The sequence below is a fragment of the Podarcis bocagei genome (assembly GCF_964188305.1).
Source record: "Podarcis bocagei genome assembly, chromosome: 1".
NCBI classification, from domain to species: Eukaryota; Metazoa; Chordata; class Lepidosauria; order Squamata; family Lacertidae; genus Podarcis; species Podarcis bocagei.
The window spans coordinates 1,077,160-1,092,449 of NC_138125.1; the positions used below are offsets into that span (position 1 = coordinate 1,077,160).

At 45.9% G+C, this 15,290-nt stretch overlaps 2 long non-coding RNA genes across 4 annotated transcripts in view; both read left to right on the forward strand.

Moving 5' to 3' along the window:
• Nucleotides 1–15,290, forward strand: part of LOC308588249 — a 665,218-nt gene that overhangs the window by 352,289 nt on the left and 297,639 nt on the right. The window lies entirely within an intron of this gene.
• The window catches only part of LOC308588254, a 62,591-nt gene that overhangs the window by 18,793 nt on the left and 28,508 nt on the right, over nt 1–15,290 (forward strand). Inside the window, exons 2-4 of one of the 3 annotated variants that reach the window (XR_014008610.1) lie at nt 7,867–8,059; nt 8,273–8,344; nt 12,962–14,054. This is a non-coding gene — a long non-coding RNA (uncharacterized lncRNA). Of the gene's footprint in view, nt 1–7,866; nt 8,060–8,272; nt 8,428–12,961; nt 14,055–15,290 lie in introns of those variants that run through there. The other 2 variants (XR_014008609.1, XR_014008611.1) reach the window with 2 other exon arrangements.

The window sequence follows — 15,290 nt, forward strand, 5'->3', positions numbered from 1 at the left end:
GGAAGTTGTTCCCTGCTGTTATAAGAATTCTAAGGTCTTAAATATAAAATAAACATTCATCAATGTACAAGGCAAACACACACATAAGTACAGTATATAAACCATGTGTCTGAAAATAGTACAGGAGAGCAATCCTGAAGTCATTTTGACTTTCCCAAACCAATTTGACTCTCCCAAATTGACTTCAATATATTTCTCCGCAAGGATGGAGGAAATGGTAAAGCCTTCCCTTTCTCTTTCTGCTTTCAAATCCTGTCTTAAGGGCATATTTGTGTATGAATAGGGTGAGCCTGTGACCTGGATTCAGGAATTAAAATATTTACCATCGCAAAAGAATGGCCAGGCTGCCCAGTCAGTGACCATTAACTGTTATCCTGGCGAACAAGATTTCTGCTGTAGACCACCTCCTTCTGTGACGTATGTATGATGTTTTGGGGGGTGGTCTTGAGCTACAGGGTGGGCAATTTCAAAAGTCTATATAAGATCTTGCACACCAGTGTTCGGGGTTCCTTTCCTCCCTTCTGCGTGTGGTGAGTGAGGACCCTGTTGCAACAGTTCAATAAAGATCAGGCTTACGAGCTGCTTTGCTTCTCAATATTCTCTGCTTCGCGTCTGTTATTTTCTCCTACCAATAAGGACTCTTAAGGACTCTATATGGAAAAGGGAGCAGGTTTTTTCTTATAACACTTTGTTTACCAAGATCAGGAGCATCATATGCTGCTGCCGTATTTAAGACTCACAGTCATAAAACTCCCAGCATCATATGTAGAGTTGGAAGGGACCCCAAAGCTCCTCTAGTCCAACCCCTGCAAAGCAGGAATCACAGGTAAAAAAAATCCCTAACAAATTTCCAACAATCATTTGTCTTAAAACCTCCAAGGAAGGAGAATCTATCTTGTTCAGAGGGAAAATAAAAAAATTCCTTCCAGTAGCACCTTAAAGACCAACTAAGTTAGTTCTTGGTATGAGCTTTCGTGTGCATGCACACTTCTTCAGATACACGTGTGCATGCACACGAAAGCTCATACCAAGAACTAACTTAGTTGGTCTTTAAGGTGCTACTGGAAGGAATTTTTTTATTTTGACTATGGCAGACCAACACGGCTACCTATCTGTAACTTGTTCAGAGGGAGTCTGTCCTCTGTCCAAAGGGCAGGATTTTCAGGAAGGACTTTCTGATGGGAGGAAGAAGAAAAAGAAGAAGAAGAAGAAGAAGAAGAAGAAGAAGAAGAAGAAGAAGAAGAAGAAGAAGAAGAGTAGGAGGAGGAGGAGGAGGAGGAGGAGTAGGAGTTTGGATCTGATATCCCGCTTTATCACTCCCTTTTAGGAGTCTCAAAGTGGCTTGCAATCTCCTTTCCCTTCCTCCCCCACAACAGACACTCTGTGAGGTGAGTGGGGCTGAGAGACTTCAAGAAGTGTGACTGGCCCAAGGTCACTCAGCAGCTGCAGGTGGAGGAGCGGGGAAGTGAACCCAGTTCACCAGATTACGAGTCCACTGGCTGTTCAGCAGTGGAACAGACTCTGCTGGAAGGTGGTGGACTCTCCTTCCTTGGAGATTCTTAAGCAGAGGCTGCTCCACAGGGGGGGAGCATTGTGCTTGTGCTAAAGTCCTGCTTGCAGGTTTCCCAAGAGGCATCTGGCTGACCACTGTGAGATCAGGACACTGGACTCACTGGCCTGATGCAGCAGGACTTTTCTGAGGACCTCAAGGTACACGAGGAGAGTCTTCCCTGGGGAGCACAGAGAGGGGGGCTGCGGGTTTCCCCAGGAGGCAGTCGGGCTCCCTCGACACCCCTCCAGCATCAAATAAACATGGAGCCATAATCGTTCTCCATTTGACTAAGCCAATTCAGCACATACCAGAAGACAAAACGGACAACCTTTCACGCCTCGCTGGCCTCCCGTTTGCTGAATCGGCACTGAAATTACTTTCAGCTTTGCTGAACAAGGGGAATGGTGCTGTGAACCAGCTCCTTTCCGTGCTTCATCTTTTGGGGATGTTTTCCCCTCCCTCTCTTCTCTCCCCCCCCCCCAACGCAGGCTGATGACGCACACATCTCGCAAGCCCTTCTGTTGAAAGGGGACTATGGCATACTGTTTGCTGCCCTCTGTGGAAGAGGTCAACTTGCACACTGTCAAGAAAGAGCCTTGGGATGGCCTGAAAGATGTCTTTAAATAACCCCCCAGCGGAGATGAAGAGCAAGGCAGCCCCACATGAGTGGAGGAGGACATGGCGTGGCCGCTTGCCCTGAACCATGGCTTCCTGCATGTTGCTGTTGCTGTGGTACAGAGGAGGCATTCAGCATTGTGCCAACACCCCAAGCATTTTGGCTTCCCTGTGACACTGCATAGGATCATGGAACAGTAGAGCTGTAAGAGACCCAAAGGGTCATCTGGTTCAATCCTCTGCAATGCAGGGGTCTCAGTCCTCCATCTTCTCCCACCACGCATTGTTCCAGGGGTTTTCTTGACCCTCATCATCTCTCTCTTGTCATCAAAGGAAGGAATAGTACCGCTCTAATTTGCCTTGATCAGACCCCGACCTGGAGCCCTGTGTTCAATTTTGGGCACCACAATTTAAGAAGGATGTTGACAAGCTGGAACGTGTACAGAGGAGGGCAACCAAGATGGTCAAGGATCTGGAAATTAAGCCTTACGAGGAACAGTTTAGAGAACTGGGTATGTTTAGCCTGGAAAGAGGAGATGGAGAGGAGACGGGATAGCCAAATACCTTGCAGGCTGTCACATGGAAGATGGAGCAAGTTTGATTTCTCCTGCTCTGAAGGGTAGGACTCAAATCAATACCTTCAAATGACATTGTCTCCCAAGACAAATCGATGCCAACCAGGAAGGAGTTGGGGGTGTTTAGCCTGGATAAAAGGAGACTGTGAGGAGGTATGATAGCTCTCCTCCAGGGTCTAATGGGCTTTTGCACAGAACATGGAGCAAGATTGTTTCTGCTCTCCAGGGGGCAGAACCAATGGATTCAAATGATAAGAAAGGAGATTCCAACTGAACATTGTTGTTGTTTAGTCGTTCAGTCGTATCTGACTCTTCGTGACCCCCTGGACCAGAGCACGCCAGGAACTCCTGTCTTCCACTGCCTCCCCAGTTTGGTCAAACTCATGTTCATAGCTTCGAAAACACTGTCCAACCATCTCGTCCTCTGTCGTCCCCTTCTCCTTGTGCCCTCCATCTTTCCCAACATCAGGGTCTTTTCCAGGGAGTCGTCTCTTCTCATGAGGTGGCCAAGGTCTTGGAGCCTCAGCTTCACGATCTGTCCTTCCAGTGAGCACTCAGGGCTGATTTCCTTCAGAATGGAGAGGTTTGATCTTCTTGCAGTCCATGGGACTCTCAAGAGTCTCCTCCAGCACCAGAATTCAAAAGCATCCATTCTTCGGCGATCAGCCTTCTTTATGGTCCAGCTCTCACTTCCATACATCACTACTGGGAAAACCATAGTTTTAACCATACGGACCTTTGTCGGCAAGGTGATGTCTCTGCTTTTTAAGATGCTGTCTTAAAACTGAACATTAGCAAGAACTTTCTGAGGGCAAGAACTGCTTGACGATGGAAGGGACCTCCTCAGAGGGTGGTGGACTCCCTTTCACTGGAGGTTTTTAAGCAGTGGTTGGATGGCCACCTGTCGGGGATTCTTGAGCCATGATTCCTGTGCTGTGGAGGGTGGACTAGGCACCCTTTGGTGTAGCTTCATACCATAGGAGCCAATTCCTAGTGGTTGTGGGGTCTTTGGTCTCCACATTAAAATATTTGAGGGGCTGCCCTCTCAAAGTTGATGGGCATTCCCATTCAAATGGTGTGATGGATTATGCAGGGCGGGGCTTACCTGGGCCCCCACAATATTTTATTCAAGTGGGCAACCCTGCTTCAGACTGCACCATTTTATGGTTCTGTGATTCTATTCCTGCAGAGAGAGACAGCTAAAAACAGCTATAACACACGGAAGAAGAGACAAAAATGGTCCCTCATTAAAAAACCTGAGCAGAGAAGTACGGGTTTGCTTGGCGTCAAAATGGCAAAAATGTTGGCAGTGACATTGCTCCATGATTATGGCGCCACCACTGAGGAGGCTCTGTCCTGTATCATCACTGCATAAGCCTCACCCTGTAAAACTGGGGCTATTGGATTATATGTATTATTATGTGAAAAAGAATTCCTTCCTTTTGCATGTCCTGAATCATCTGCTTCTCAGCTTTGTTGAGCAAGTCCCAAGTTCTAGCATAACGGGAGGGGAACCGGCACTTGGGGGCTCTGCACTTTTGCACTGGACCCCTGTAACCCCCTCACCCCAATATCTCCTCAGTCCTGGCCCAGTAAATAAGTAGTCCAGAGTTAAGGGATAATTGGCTTATTATCCTAATTTTGTTTACTCCTTCACTATCGCATTATTAAATTCCTCAACAAAGGCAGCTCTGCCTGAACCATAATTATCTGCAGGTGTGAATTAGCCAATTATATCTCCTGGCTCTTAAGCTACGTACCCCATAATAGTTCACCAAAGAAGCCATTTCAGGGAGGGAACCTTGTGTTTCAGTGCGGGGAGAGCAAGTCACTGCACATCTGGGGGAAAGGGAGCAGTTTTAGTAAACGGGTCGGTGCCACAAGTTTTGCAGAATGGGAAGAACCAGACTCTGCTTCTTGCTTCTTAATGCCCTGGAAGCCTGGAAGACCTCATGGAGGAACTGGATCCCTTTGAACTTTCTAGTCCAGGGGTGGGCAAACTTTTTCAGCAGGAGGCCGGTTGACCTTGTGAGGGCCGGACTATATTTTGGAAAAAAATATGAACAAATTCCTATGCCCCACAAATAACCCAGAGGTGCATTAAAATAAAAGCACACATTCTACTCATGTAAGAACACACTGATTCCCGGACTGTCCTCAGGCCGGATTAAGAAGGCGATTGGGCCGGATTCAGCCCCCAGGCCTTAGTTTGCCTACCCATGTACTAGGCAGTCCTCAAAATATCATTGTTCATCCTCTTATCCAGTATTGTCTTCTCTGCAGTGAAGCAAGGGGTTAAACCTGACCCCTTCTGCAAGCAGACCCGGCTCAGCAGGAAGGAGCCTAGCACCATCTCCTAGTGTGGCCACATCATCATGCCCTTCTATGAGCCTACGGTGCAGCTGCCCTTGGAACCCTGTGCGCAATTCTGGTCGCCTCCTCTCAGAAAGGATATTGCAAATTTGGAGAAGGTTCCAAAAAGGCCAACCGAAATGATCCAGGACAGTGTTATAGAAAAAAACTGCTCCTTTTCCCTGATGGGGTGTCCAAGAGCCCCTATAGAGTCCTTAAGTAGGTTCCCTATTGGTAGGAGAAAATAACAAAGACCAACCAGAGAATATTGAGAAGCAAAGCCTGATTTTTATTAAACTGCTGCAACAGGGTCCTCACCACACGCAGGAGGGAGGAGGAACCCAGAACATTGGTGCGCAAGCCCTTATATAGACTTTTGAAACTGCCCACCCTGTAGCTCAAGACCACCCCCCAAAACATCATACATGCATCACAGAAGGAGGTGTTCTACAGCAGAAATCCTGTTTGCCAGGATAAAAGTTAATGGTCACTGATTGATTTACCTGGGCAGCCTGGCCATTCTTCTGAGATAGTAAATATTTTAATTCCTGAATCCAGGTCACAGGTTCACCCTATTCATACACAAATATGCCCTTAAGACAGGATTTGTAAGCATAAAGACAAAGGGAAGATTTTCCCATTTCCTTCCTTACTGCAGTAGATAGGTAGCCGTGTTGGTCTGCCATAGTCAAAATAAAAAAATTCCTTCCAGTAGCACCTTAAAGACCAACTAAGTTAGTTCTTGGTATGAGCTTTCGTGTGCATGCACACTTCTTCAGATACACTGAAACAGAAGTTGCCAGATCCTTCTATATAGTGAGAAGGTGGGGAGGGGTGTTACTCAGAAGGGTGGTAGGAATGGGAGATAGGCAGATAGCTGAGAGAGCCTCTTGACGACTCTTAACGACTGTAATAGGTCTTACAGGAAAAGGCAAGGGGTGGGAAGGTGAGAAATGGTTTAGTTATGTATAGTGAGATAAGAATCCAATGTCTTTGTTCAGCCCAGGTCTTTTCATGGTTTTAAGTTTGGTAATGAGTTGTAATTCAGCAGCTTCTCTTTCCAGTCTATTTCTGAAATTCCTTTGTAGTAAAACAGCTACTTTGAGATCTTGTATAGAATGTCCTGGGAGATTGAAGTGTTCTCCTACTGGTTTCTCTGTTCTGTGATTCTTGATGTCAGATTTATGTCCGTTTATTCTTTGGCGTAAGGTTTGGCCTGTTTGTCCAATATAGAGAGCTGAAGGACACTGTTGGCATTTGATGGCATACACAATGTTAGACGATGAGCAATTAAATAGTCCCGAGATGGTATGTGTGATGTTGTTGGGGCCAGTAATGGTGTTGTCCGGGTGTATGTGGCAGCAAAGTTGGCATCTGGGTTTATTGCAGGCTCTGGTGCCAGTGTCTGTGTTAAGTCTGGTTGTAGTATTATTGTGGGTTAGGAGTTGTTTAAGATTGGGTGGCTGTCTGTAGGCAATGAAAGGTCTTCCTCCCAGAGCTTGAGAAAGAGAACTGTCATTGTCCAGGAGAGGTTGTAGATCTCTGATGATGCGTTGTACTGTTTTAACTTGGGAGCTGTATGTGATGACTAGAGGTGTTCTGTTATTTTCTTTTTTGGGTCTGTCTTGCAGCAAGTTCTCTCTGGGTATCAGTCTGGCTCTGTTGATCTGTTGTCTAACTTCCACAATAATACTACAACAGTCGTTGTAGTATTACAGACCTATTACAGTCGTTAAGAGTCGTCAAGAGGCTCTCTCAGCTATCTGCCTATCTCCCATTCCCACCACCCTTCTGAGTAACACCCCTCCCCACCTTCTCACTATATAGAAGGATCTGGCAACTTCTGTTTCAGTGTATCTGAAGAAGTGTGCATGCACACGAAAGCTCATACCAAGAACTAACTTAGTTGGTCTTTAAGGTGCTACTGGAAGGAATTTTTTTATTCTTCCTTACTGCAGAGGAATATATTGAGGTCAAGTGGGAGAGTCAAAATGACTTCAGGATTGCTCTCCTGTACCAATTTCTTGAGCTCCATGATCACTGCAGATGGTGACAGCAGTCATGAGATTAAAAGACGCCTGCTTCTTGGGAGAAAGGCAATGGCAAACCTAGACAGCATCTTAAAAAGCAGAGACATCACCTTGCCAACAAAGGTCCGTATAGTTCAAGCTATGGTTTTCCCAGTAGTGATGTATGGAAGTGAGAGCTGGACCATAAAGAAGGCTGATCACCGAAGAATTTATGCTTTTGAATTCTGGTGCTGGAGAGAACTCTTGAGAGTCCCATGGATTGCAAGAAGATCCAACCTCTCCATTCTGAAGGAAATCAGCCCTGAGTGCTCACTGGAAGGACAGATCCTGAAGCTGAGGCTCCAAGACTTTGGCCACCTCATGAGAAGAGCAGACTCCCTGGAAAAGACCCTGATGTTAGGAAAGATGGAGGGCACAAGGAGAAGGGGACGACAGAGGACGAGATGGTGGGACAGTGTTCTCGAAGCTACCAGCATGAGTCTGACCAAACTGCGGGAGGCAGTGGAAGACAGGAAGGCCTGATGTGCTCTGGTCCAGGGGGTCACAAAGAGGCGGACACGACTAAATGACTAAACAACAACACCATTTCAGACACATGGTTTATATACCTATGTATGTGTTTGCATTGTACATTTATGGACGTTTATTTTTTATTTGGGACCTTAGAATTCTTATAAGAATTCTGCATGTAGATTTTTATTTTTTTTAAAGCCATGTCTTCTTTTTCTTTCTGGTGACGAAGAGTTGGAAATGCAAAGGAACGTCTTCATCTGCGCGGGTCACGTCAGATCATGCTCCTTAAAATAATGGCCTCTGATTCTTCTCCCAATCGGCTGAGCTTCCTGGTAATGATTCCTTTGCTGGGCTGAGCGAAGGAATTGAAATCAGCTTTAAAAGGCAGCGGATTTGCTATTGCTGTGTTCTACAATCCAGAGGTGAGCTTTAGCGAGGATATTCTGATGCTAATTCCTCTTCCCTAGAGGGCATTTTCACGCTGTTTCACTGCTGCCCCTTAAACGTTTTGCCATCATAACGCACGAAGAATAAGCCTTCAGGATAAGTGTGGGACGCCTTATTATATAAATTAATATAAAGGCACTTTCCACCAGACTTTCTGAAGTCTCTCTCTTTCTTCCTTTTTGCCCCAGAGGCAGCTGGCCATCTTCTCAATGAAATGGTGGTGCCATTGTGACTCCCAGACCTGTGCAATATGTCTGTGGGTGAGTTCAGCTGGAGGACACGACAGTTCAGAAGGTGACCTCGCCCAGCTTCTCTGCATTCATGGAAAACTGGGTCCCCCCCAGCCCCCCAGATCAGCCCCCAAATTGAACAGCCATGAAATGGGCTTCTCCCCAAGGGGCTGCTACTGCCCACTCAGTGAAACCTCCCAAATGCTGCTTATCCTGCAATAATAATAATAATAATAATAATAATAATAATAATAATAATAATAATTATTATTATTATTATTATTATTATTAAAATTTATGTACCACCCTACACCCATTGGTGTGAGGGTGGTTGCAACATAAAACCACAATATAAAAACACGACATACATAATCGAAATAAAAACAACCCATTAACCCCCCCATGCACATTTAAAAAGGGCGGCAGGCCTCTTTCGTGTGAGACGGCTTTGCCCCACAAGTGCTCTTGCAACGGCTTTGATGGGCAGAACTGGCATCACGAAAGAGGCCACAAACTGCAGGTTCCACATCTGTAGGAACTCTGTCTTTTCACTCAGCAGCATACTCTGCGATGTTCCTCATATGTAAATAGGAACATTTCTCACCCCCCCAACTGACCCTCTTCGAACCCTCCTTTCATCTGTCCCCCTGAGCATTTCCTATCATAAGAAGGATGAGTGCCATCACCACTTCACCAATGAATTTGAATTTTACTATTATGGTCACAGACCAGTTCCAGGTCACTTACAATATCAGGAAAATCATAAAACACAACAGGAATACATTGAATTGCAATTGGATATAACAGAGACAATTCAAATATAGTGGCAGTTTTTTAAAAAAATAATAATTTTTGATCACTAAAATATAACCTAAAATTATCACTTAAAACCTCAATCATTTTGGTAGTACAGCTTGTTCCCTAGGTTTTATGGCAGTCACACAGAATTTGGCCACCCTGAGTGTGATCTCTGGATCCTTGTCCTCTACCAGGAGTTTTAAACATTGGAGTTCGGACCCATTTGGAGATTTTTGTATAACAGGGGTGATAAATGCCGAGCGTATATCCCCATAGAAACGGCAGAGTAGCAAGACATGAGAGACAGTTTCACCAATGGGACACAGCACACATGCCCCCCACTGTCCTGAAAAAACCTCCTAATGTTTTGTTTTGTTTTGTTTTGTTTTGTTTTGTTTTGTTTTGTTTTGTTCTGCTCTGCTCTGCTCTGCTCTGCTCTGCTCTGCTCTTTGGTAGATTTACAAAAAGGGAAGCACACACCATTAAATATATTTTAGCAAGGGCTTCTCCTTCCTTCTTTCCCCGTCTCCCCCCCCCCCTCCGGAACACCTGCCCCTTGCCTGCCCATCAAAGCCAGTGCATCCAGCAAGTCTGGGCCTTGGTGGAAAAGACAGGATCTCCTCCTCCTCCTCACTCTCTGAAATATACTGAGTTGAGAGTGGATTTCATGCTCTTTATTCCGCTCATAGTGGTGAGGAGGAATGGAAGTTCCCCCAGAATGTCTGCTTTATATCCATTATTTACACAAGGGGCCCCACGTGATTGGCTAATTCCGGGATTCTCCTGTAGGAAGGAGGCTGGCAGGGGCAGCCGTGGGGAGGCCATGGGGTGCCCCCTCGCAGCTGCCACAACCGTCAGCAGGGCTCAGGACAAGCACCGACTCATCCTCCCCCTGGAGGATGGCAGCCCTGGGGGGGGGGGGGGATAGGGACATTCTGGGATCAAGAGGGAGGCCGGGGTGGCTTTTGTGATTCCGGGACTGTCCCTGGGAAATTGCAGCAGCATTCAACACCTTGGAACTCCCTGCCTATTGACAACGAGTTTAACAGAAACCCCCCATCGACATAGAACAGGTAAATGTTAATGTTTGACATTTTTATTATTTTGCTGGAAGCCACCCAGAGTGGCTGGGGAAGCCCAGCCAGATGGACAGGGTATTATTACTTGTTGTTGTTGTTGTTTAGTCGCTTAGTCATGTCCGCCTCTTTGTGACCCCCTGGACCAGAGCACACCAGGCACTTCTGTCTTCCATTGCCTCCCGCAGTTTGGTCAAACTCATGCTGGTAGCTTCGAGAACACTGTCCCACCATATCGTCCTCTGTCGTCCCCTTCTCCTTGTGCCCTCCATCTTTCCCAACATCAGGGTCTTTTCCAGGGAGTCTCCTCTTCTCATGAGGTGGCCAAAGTCTTGAATCCTAACTCAGCTTCAGGATCTGTCCTTCCAGTGAGCACTCAGGGCTGATTTCCTTCAGAATGGAGAGGTTGGATCTTCTTGCAGTCCATGGGACTCTCCAGAGTCTCCTAGTATTATTAATATTATTATGGGCTCTGTAGGGGAGACATCTTTGTCCTCCTGAAAGCATTGAACACATTCCCCCATTGACACTTTCCCCAACCTTAGCAAAAGATGGAGGTAGACCTCCATCAGGTCTAAGGATCCACCAACCACTGTCAACCCCTTTTCCCCTGGTTCCCTTCTCCCTGCCCCAATCCACCCCACACATTCTGCTCACATTTTCCTGGCCCCTCCTGGCTGAAATGGGGAGCTGGGAGGAAGGGAATTGGGGGCTGCCTTCATCATATCAGGCACCCCAGAGCTGCCAGGAGGCTGCTGAGATACCCACTGATGGAGCCATGGCCACTCTCTGGACAGCAAACGTCTTTTGAGAGAGAAGGAAAAAGCAACAGGAGAAAGAGAACTAAATGCCACATGATTTAGATTTCTCAGGTATAAAATAATCTGAAATAGACTAGCACAAAGTACACCATAAGCAAAGGTATAAAATGGCAGTTTATGGGTAGGCAGCCTCTTTTAAGTACTAAACGTTGAGGCGTGCGAGCGAATCTTCAAAATAATGAGGGGGAGCATTAAAAACGCATTTATTTTACAGTCTGCACCTTAAGATTCCACAACATTTTTTGCTTAGTTACTGATACAGTGAAATTGGAGGCATTTAATATTGTTCTTAATGGAATTTCTGAAAAGGCAAATGGAAAAAGCTGTAAGATGACAGTTTATAAAATGGTGATGGAAAAGATGAATTAAGAGGAAAGGGCTTTGCCGATATATATATATTTAGATGTACGGCTGGGAAGGTCCGTGGTCCAACAGAAGAAGGAGTCACAGAGCTGGGAGATGATTAAGAGCCCAGCTACCAATGGCTTGTTTTATTTTATTTCACAAGATTTATATACCCTTTGCTTGCAGTAAACCCATAAAGAGGTCTTCTTAGGCACGTAAGGCTATAGGAAGCTGGATTTTCCTGAACATACATAGCTCAGTATTGTCCACAGTGACTGTCAATTGCTCTGCAGGGTCTGTAGGAGAAGTTCTCCTTGATGGTTCCAGTATGGAGCCTCACACCCAGTTCCCAACTGGTCAGAATTTATTCAGTGATGCATTACCAGGCAGAGTTCAAAGAGAGAGCTTTCAGTTTAGGCCCACACTATGAAGAGTACCACAGTTCAAGGAGGACACTGACAAACTGGAACGTGTCCAGAGGAGGGCAACCAAAATGGTCCAAGGCCTGGAAACGATGCCTTATGAGGAACGGCTAAGGGAGCTGGGCATGTTTAGCCTGGAGAAGAGGAGGTTAAGGGGTGATATGATAGCCATGTTCAAATATATAAAAGGATGTCACCTAGAGGAGGGAGAAAGGTTGTTTTCTGCTGCTCCAGAGAAGCGGACACGGAGCAATGGATCCAAACTACAAGAAAGAAGATTCCACCTAAACATTAGGAAGAACTTCCTGACAGTAAGAGCTGTTTGACAGTGGAATTTGCTGCCAAGGAGTGTGGTGGAGTCTCCTACTTTGGAGGTCTTTAAGCAGAGGCTTGACAACCATATGTCAGGAGTGCTCTGATGGTGTTTCCTGCTTGGCAGGGGGTTGGACTCGATGGCCCTTGTGGTCTCTTCCAACTCTATGATTCTATGATTCTATAAGACAAACCTAGACAGCATCTTAAAAAGCAGGGACATCACCTGGCCAACAAAGGTCCATATATAGTTCAAGCTATGGTTTTCCCAGTAGTGATGTATGGAAGTGAAAGCTGGACCATAAAGAAGGCTGATCGCCGAAGAATTGATGCTTTTGGATTATGGTCTGGAGGAGACTCTTGAGAGTCCCATGGACTGCAAGAAGATCAAAGCGATCCATTCTGAAAGAAATCAGCCCTGAGTGCTCACTGATCCTGAAGCTGAGGCTCCAATGCTTTGGCCACCTCATGAGAAGAGAAGACTCCCTGGAAAAGACCCTGATGTTGGGAAAGATGGAGGGCACAAGGAGAAGCAGATGACAGAGCATGAGATGGTGGGACAGTGTTCTCGAAGCTACCAACATGAGTTTGACCAAACTGCGGGAGGCAGTGGAAGACAGGAGCTAGGCCAGATCATTGCTTCCAGCTGTCCCATCTTGGAAGGTGGTGGACACGCCTTCCTTGAAGGCTTCTGAACACAGAGGTTAGATGGTCATCTGCCAGGAGACTTTTAGCTATGATTCCTGAAACACAGGGAGTTGGACTAGATGCCCTCTGGGTCCCTTCCCACTCTACAGTTCTAGGATTCTGTGACTCTGTGACCTCAAAAGGTGGTGGACTCTCCTCCATTGGAGTTTTTTTCTTCCCCCACAGGTAGGATGGCCACCTGTCAGGAACTCTTCAGCTGAGGTTCCTGCTATGCAGAGGGTTGGACTGGATGACCCTCGGGGTCCCTTCCACCTCGACAATTCTACAATTCTATGAAACCTTGGAAGCAGAAGAATTAATTCATCCCCTCTCAGTTATTTCTGGCTCTTCTCAAACTCCCCTTGGAAACAGGAACTGCAACATAAACCCACAACGTGGGGAATTTCCCCCGACCTACAGAGTATGGCCATTGTCATCACGTCCAGAAATACTTTTTTGAAATGGGGAGGACTGCCGTCCTGTTAGAGCATCCAGATTTATTGCTCAGGGCCTTACTTAATCTTTGCAGGGGCTAATTCATGCGCTGTAACAGTCAAGGAGCCCCCACTTTTCCTAGCGATTGGCTTTGTCGCAGCTACAATTCCCACAGAGAAAAGCATCATTTTCTCCCCTGAAATTTGCAGTGTGGGTAGAGCATTACTCACTCCTGTGCTAGACCTTCCAATTAGCCGGAAATTAATTCCATCGCCTCTACTTTCGGCACAGCAGCTACGGGTTGGTGTGTGGACCCACAATGGGCCTTCACGGCCGCGTGGAGAAACCCTCCCCTGCAGAACATTAGAGGGAAGCTGTGCAAGTGTATTATTAAGCCTTGTGTTGCGAGGAAAATGTAAAAAAGGCACATTCTCAATAAAATTCTTTCTGAAAGAACATGATTCTTCCCAAGCACGAAACGGTGTCCCATAACTTTCAGGGGGATGTGATGTTGACCTAGAAAATGCCAGTTCATGCCTCCTGCTCCTTCCGCAGATGGTCCTCTGAGGACAGATTCTGCACCCGTAAAAAGGGAACAGGAACAACTCGCCTCACATAATTATTGTGACAAAGAAGTGGAGCTAATCAAGGATAAATTGTATTATCCACCATCAGCCTCAGGGGTAGGATTAAAACCATAAGGAAATAAATTAAGCCCCTGAAAACTTTCAGATAACTGGAACTGAAAAGTACCCTCCAAAACAAGGCAGTAGAAAATGAGAACTTATGAAGGACTTTGAAACAAACACGGCATGTATTATTTTTGGAGCATATATGGAATATATATATATATATATATATATATATATATATATATATATATATATATATATATATATATGCAGGTTTTGTTGTCTTCGGGTGTCTTCCCGTGTAAGAGTTGGGGTGTCTAGGCGACGTTTCGACGAGGTCTCACTCGTCATCTTCAGGCTGGTGCTTTCGGCTTCTTGTTACTGGAACAGAGCAGGATCTCAGTGCCCTCCTTCCTTATATCAAGGGCACTACAGATAAAATTAGCAAAATCCTCCATAAACACAATATCAAAACAGCCTTTTGCACCAACCAAAAAATAGCCAATATCCTCAGAAACCCCAAAGATAAAATCCAGTTAGAAAACCAAGGGGTCTATGAAATACCCTGCAAAGTCTGCCCAGCCACGTACATTGGACAAACAAACAGACGAATAAATGCACGTATCGCAGAACACAAGAATGCCGTCAAAAAAGAAGAAAAAACTTCCTCTCTTTACCAACACATGAAAGAAACAGGACACGAAATTAATTTTGCAGATTCCAAATTGCTCTTTAACATGGAACATCACCACAAGAGAATAATCATGGAAGCCATCGAAATAGAGAAACACCCTCACAACATGAACAAGCGTGACGACACGTCCCGCCTGCCAGACATCTGGAAATTAGCCCTCCCCACAAAAACCGACACCAGAACCAGAGGCACACAGAACGCCATCTCCAATCAACCACACCAGACCCAAACCCAGACCCTCTCCACAGATAAATTACAGACACCATCCAGTAGCCAAACCATAGTGGCACCTCCGGATGCTGCACCCCCCTGCAATCCCTACACAGATCTGGCTGGCACAGGGCACAAAACCACAGCTCGCCCCTATACACGAAGCCAAGCCAGAGCACAACTAAGTGCAGTACAGCCATCTTCTCAGAAAAACTCTTCACAAGCTCAAGAGGTCAAGACACGAAAGCTTTAGCAACTAATCCACACCTAATGACCCTCCTAAATGGTACTCAGAATATCACTCAAGAAATCTCTCAAGATATCCCTCAAGTAATTAATGAACAAAAGAAGAAAAGGCACACTAACCTGGGAACTTCCTCTCTGCCCAGAACGTTGGAGGCTATACACCACACCCCCTCAACAGTATTTATAGGAACTCAAACACTGAGATCCTGCTCTGTTCCAGTAACAAGAAGCCGAAAGCACCAGCCTGAAGATGACGAGTGAGACCTCGTCGAAACGTCGCCTAGACACCCCAACTCTT